Raw genomic sequence first — 6,923 nt, forward strand, 5'->3', positions numbered from 1 at the left:
TACACTGTTCTACTAACTTTATTTTTATGAATTTTATGAATTTTTATTTTATGAGAATGTTGTTCTAAGCACATTTTCTCTCAACATTATGAGAACATATCAAATGTTAAATGTTATAACTTTTAAAAAACGTTGCTCGGTAGACATTACAAATAAAACCAACAAACACAACAAAATGACAATCTTTTATATAAATAATGTAAAAAAAACTAATTAAAAATATTAATAAAAATCGAATCGTATCTAGTGGTAACTTAAGGATATTAAAGTAATACTGAGCAGCATATTATTATGATTTCTGAAGATCATGTGACACTGAAGACTGGAGTGATGATGCTGAAAATACAGCTGCAGATCACAGAAATAAATTACATTTGAACAGATACTCACATAGAAAGCAGCATTTTAAATTGTAATAATATTTCACAATTTTACAGATTTTACTGTATTTTTCGCATTGGAGAGCAAAACATGTCTTACCCGTTTGAACAGTATACTGTATAGATTGACAGTTTGCCTGCAGAAGTCATCATGTTATGGACAGTTGCTATGCAGCTTCTAAGGTGTTGGTTATGCGGTTGCTAGGGTGTTGCTAGGCGAGTGTCTGTGATCTGGTGGTGACCTCTGGAATAACAATAGTTCTGTATCAGTCCGGTGGAGTGAAGGATTCTTTGACTTCTTTCTTCTCTTTGGGATGAAAGATGCAGCAGTGTGTCTGTCTCTCACACACTCCGCTGAGAGATTCCTCGTCTCTTTATGTCCTGCTACAATAGCTCTTTGTTAGAAACATGGAAAAGAATCTCTTTCTCTCTTTTTTTGGTCTCTTTGTATCTAGTCTTGTTCAGTCTCAAAATCACAAAGAAAGTCAAATATGACCGACTGATAAGAAGAAAGACGTGTGATTTTCCAGCAGGATTCAGTGATTCTCTCCTTCTTTCACAGGACAGACGTGTATCTGTCTTTTGTTGTTCGTCCGGCTGTCGGTCATCAGAAACTCCCACCAGCAGATGTTTTACAGCGCTGATGACCGAACACATACATGAGCTCTGATGCACGAGAGAATCGCATTCATCTGTAGAGAGAGACGGACAGTGAGTGACCCGTCTGACCTCTTACTATTACCAGTCACCAAAACTAAAACCACTAAAACACACTTTGGGTACTTAGAATAAAATAAACGCTTTATTTCAGCTAGTTGTCATGGAAACATTTATCAATTTTGTTTATTTTAACTTACTAAGGTAACTATTAATATATTAGAAATTAATATACAGATGTATTAAAAAAAAAAATATATATATATATATATACAGTATATAAAATAAAAATAAAAAAATTATAAAAAATACTAAAACTTAAAATGAAAACAGAAAATATAAAATTAAAATTATCCAAAATAACTATATAATTAAAAATATCAACTAAAATTATGATAGTAAGTTATAAACTATAATAGTAAATTATGATTGTAATTATGATAGTATATCACAAATACTAAAATAACACTATCTAATGTTACTTCACCCCATTATTTGAGTTTTTCTTCATATTTGTCAGCTCTTTTGGTACCAGCTGCTCACATGAACTGCATTTGCTTTGCTGTTTTTGTGTTCAGGGGATTTGGTTCAAGTTTCTGTTTGCAACTAGACAAATTCACTAAAAGCTCTTTAGTATTTGTGTCTTGTTTTCCAGCACAAATATCTAAAGATTCTTCAATCAAGATGAAATCATTCAAATTTACAGTAGCTTTATGCTTAAAAAAAAAGAAAAAAAAAAGGCAGCCAAAGGGGTTATAAAAATTAAGAGAATCAATAATTTATTGTTTATTATAAATATTTATTTTCAAATTAATAGATTTTTATTTAATTTATATGAATTTAATCTATTGTCAGATATAGAGTCAGAAAAATACCCCATCTTTTGTTTTAATTTCTAAGAAACCATGACCTAATATCTTAAGTCATTTTGCATCTCAAGTAAATGTAGTTTGATTTATATTTACATATTTAGACTAAAAAACAAGAAAAAAAGTTCTAAGAAAATGACTTTTGCTTTGATCATATCTTGTTGGAATAAAGTCATTTTGCATTATATTTATTTGTTGTTATCGTACTATTTGTTATTCTAATATTGTTACTCATATTTGTGAACTCTATTTGCACTCTTATTTTTAATAAGACTCGCAGCAGATGCTTTGGCAGTACAAACACACTGTCTGAATCTGTTTTCTATTAAGTGTTCTATCAGAATTTTGTCATTTGTTCACAGTGTTTGTTGTGAATATCTGTCAGACAGACTGACTCCGTGGCATGAATTAGCGGCTGTATCAGTGTTAGATGACATGCTCTCTCTCTGTGGGGGGGATTTCATAATCATAATTATCATGTCCATCACCCAAACCGAGCTGAGGAAACACTAACAGATGTTGTGTAATAACAGCTCAGAGTGCTGATCTCAGATCATTTGAGATGTCTGACGCTCCGCTTCACTGCAGGAACGAACTTAATGAAGTGTGTTTTCAGAGAGACCATCAAAATGTGCTGTTTTGTTGGGTTTCCAGAACCTCAAGTCAAGTCAAGATTATTTGAATATCGCTTTTAACAATGCAAATTGTGTCAAAGCATCTTTACATCGGCTTGATATAAAGCTGGGTGGCTTTATATCAGCTTTACAGTATTTAGACGGGGAAATAGTTTGTCGAGATAGTGTCATTCTCCTCTGGCCAGACAAAATCAGCAGTTTAAATCTAGACTAAAGCAGAATCAGATTGTGCAAAGGACTCATCTGGTTCCTGTGGTCTTGTCCCGATGGCCGTCTTGGAGACAGGGTCTTCACTGGGGATCAGTCTCTGGGGCTCATCTAGGTGTCCTGGCTGTAGAGGTCATCTCTAGGTGCTGATCCACCATCTGGTCTGGATACAGTCTGGATCTGGGTGGCTACGGTGACCTCGGAATAAGAAAGAAACAGACTAATATTAGCATAGATGCCATTCTTCTAACAATGTAACAAGTACATCAGGTGTTTTGGGAAGTGTTCCCGGTTCCGGTTGACCTAATTAATGCAGCCTAACAATCCTTTAACGGATTTGAATTATAGAAATGCGATAGTGTATTATGTGTAAACCAGATTAAAGAGATGGGTCTTTAATCTAGATTTAAACTGACAGAGTGTGTCTGCTTCCCGAACAGTGTTAGGTAGATTGTTCCAGAGTTTGGGAGCTAAATAGGAAAACGATCTGCCCGCAGTTGATTTTGATATTCTAGGTATTATCAAATGGCCAGAGTTTTGAGATCCCAGCGGACATGAAGGACTATAATGCGATAAGAGCTTGCTCAAGTACTGAGGAGCTAAACCATTCAGGTCTTTATAGGTAATTAGCAAGATCTTAAAATGTATACGATGTTTAATAGGGAGCCAGTGCAGTGTTGACAGAACCGGGCTAATGTGGTCATACTTCCTGGTTCTAGTAAGAACTCTAGCTGCTGCATTTTGAACCTGCTGGAGTTTGTTTATTAAACGTGCAGAGCAACCTCCCAATAAAGCATTACAATAATCTAACCTCGAGGTCATGAATGCATGAATTAATGTTTCTGCATTTGACATTGAGAGCATAGGTCGTAATTTAGATATATTTTTACGATGGGAAAATGAAATTTTACAAATGCTAGAAACATGTTTTTCGAATGAAAATTTGCTATCAAAAAGTACGCCTAGGTTCTTAACTGATGAGGAAGAATTTACAGAGCAGCCATCAAGTATTAGAAAGTGATCTAGGTTATTACATGCAAAAGTTTTTGGTGCAATAATTAACACCTTTATTTCAGAATTTAGCAGTAAGAAATTGCTAGTCATCCAGTTTTTGATATCAACTATACATTCCGTTAGTTTTGCAAATTGATAAGTTTCATCAGGTCGCAAAGAAATATAGAGCTGGGTATCATCAGCATAACAGTGAAAGCTAACACCATGTTTCCTAATGATATCTCTCAAGGGTAACATGTAAAGCGTGAAAAGTAAGGGGCCAAGTACTGAGCCTTGAGGTACTCCATACTGCACTTGTGAATGGTATGATACCTCTTCATTTACTGCCACAAACTGATGGAGGTCAGATAAGTACGATTTGAACCATGCCAGTGCACTTCCTCTAATGCCGACATAATTTTCTAGTCTATTTAAAAGAATGTTGTGGTTGATAGTGTCAAACACAGCGCTAAGATCCAGTAGCACTAATAGAGAGACACAACCATGATCAGATGATAAAAGCAGGTCGTTTGTAACTCTAATGAGAGCAGTCTCAGTACTATGATATGGTCTAAAACCTGACTGGAAATCCTCACATATATAATTTTTCTCTAAGAAGGAACATAGTTGTGATGATACTACATTTTCTAATATCTTTGACAGAAAAGGGAGATTTGAGATCGGTCTGTAATTAATTCATTCTTTGGGGTCAAGTTGTGGTTTTATAATGAGAGGCTTAATAACAGCCAGTTTGAAGGTTTTTGGGACATATTCTAATGAAAATTATGAGTTAATAATCTTCAGAAGAGGATCTATTACTTCTGGAAGCACCTCTTTTAGGAGCTTAGATGGAACAGGGTCTAAAATACAGGTTGTTGGTTTAGCTGATTTAACAAGTTTATACAATTCTTCCTCTGCTATAGAAGAGAATGAGTGGAATTGTTCCTCAGGGGATCTATAGTGCACTATCTGATGCGATACTGTGGCTGACAGCTGCATGATTACAATTTTATCTCTAATAGTTTCGAACTTGGAAGTAAAGTAGTTCATAAAGTCATTACTACTGTGCTGCTGGGTAATGTCTGCACCTGCTGATGTTATATTTTTTGTTAATTTAGCCACTGTATTAAATAAATACTTGGGGTTGTGTTTGTTTTCTTCTAAAAGAGATGTACATTAAGCAGATCTAGCAGTTTTTAATGCTTTTCTGTAGGATAGGGTACTTTCCCGCCAAGCAATACGAAATACCTCTAATTTAGTTTTTCTCCAGCTGCGCTCCATTTTCCGGGCTGCTCTCTTTAGGGCCCGAGTGTGCTCATTATACCACGGTGTTGGACTCTTTTCCTTAATCTTCCTTAAGCGTAAAGGAGCAACCGTATCTAAAGTGCTAGAAAAGTGAGAGTCAATAGTTTCTGTTACATCATCAAGTTGTTCTGAGCTATTGGATATGCTGAGGAATTGAGATAAGTCAGGAAGATTATGTCTTTTGTGGTAGAAGTGATGGTTCTACCATATTTGTAACAAGGAGTTGGCTTTACAGCTTTAGCTATATGGAATATACACGAAACTAGATAATGATCTGAGATATCATCGCTCTGCAATATTTCAACGCCACTGACATCAATTCCATATGACCGTATTAAATCTAGAGTATAATTTAGACAATGAGTAGGTCCTGAAACGTGTTGTTTAACACCAATGGAGTTTAGAATGTCTATAAATGCTGATCCCAACGAATCTCTTTCATTATCAACATGGATATTAAAATCACCAGCAATTAGGACTTTATCTGCAGCCAGCTCTACCTCAGATAGAAAGTCAGCAAATTCTTTAATAAAGTCTGTATGGTGGCCTGTATACAGTAACCAGTACAAACATCACAGGGGATTTATCATTAACACTTGTTTCTTTGGATAACGTTATATGAAGCACCATTACTTCGAACGAATTATACTTGAAACCCAACCTCTGAGAAATACTGAAAATATTGCTATAAATTGTGGCAACACCTCCCCCTTTACCTTTTGGACGCGGTTCATGTTTGTAATTGTAATCTTGGGGGGTAGACTCGTTTAAAGTAATGTAGTCATCTGGTTTTAGCCAGGTTTCTGTCAAACAAAGCACATCTAGTTTATGGTCAGTGATCATATCATTTACAAAAAGTGCTTTTGTAGAAAAGGATCTAATATTCAATAAGCCAAGCTTTATCATTTGTTTATCTGTATTATATCTGTTTTTTATTTGTTGAACATCAATTAAATTGTTACTCTTACTTTGGTTTGGATGTTTTCTGTATTTTCTAGTTCGGGGAACAGACACAGTCTCTATAGTGTGTTATAGGTGAAGGAGTCTTATGTGCTGAGAATTAACTGACTTCTGTGACGTGAGGCTGCCAGCAGATGGTCGGTTTAGCTAGTCTGTCTGCGTCCTGACCTGGGCCCCAGTTAGTCAAGTACGGACTCTAAGACTATGTGCCATATTTCTAGAGAGAAGAGCGGCACCACCCCAAGAGGGATGACCACTATCTCTTTCCACAGGTCAGGTCTGCCCCAAAAATTCTTCCAATTGTCTATAAAACCTGTGTTATTCTGCGGGCACCACTTAGACATCCAGTCATTGAGTGACGACAGTCTGCTATGTATCTCATCATCGGTAAGCAGGAAGGGGACCAGAGCATATTACAGTGTCTGACATCATACTTGCAAGTTCACACACCTCTTTAACATTATTTTAGCGTTGTATATACACAGTTATTATATTTAAAGTATACTTAAACTATTTATAAATATGAGTTTAAAACCCATATTGTTCATCTCAATGTTATTTTATTCTATTTAAGTATTTGACATGAGACATTAATAGGCTATTAGACAACACATTTTTTGTTTTTGTTCAAAAATGGCATCATAAAGTTAATAACAATCCCTACAAATAAATTCTGCAAATATTTCCTCTCAATAATACCAAATGAAATCATTAATAATAATAATTAATTTAAAACACTGGTGTAGTAATATATGATCCAGCACATGAACATGCGATGCTGAATGTAAAATCAATTAATAATAAAGATCAATAAATTATAAAAATCAATAATAATAATGACAAAATAATGCAATTCTCATATCACTTCATAAAAATAGTATCTCATATATATAATATTATATTAACATATTTTTTTA

This window comes from Barbus barbus, assembly GCF_936440315.1.
Source record: "Barbus barbus genome assembly, chromosome: 29".
In the NCBI taxonomy this organism is placed as follows: Eukaryota; Metazoa; Chordata; class Actinopteri; order Cypriniformes; family Cyprinidae; genus Barbus; species Barbus barbus.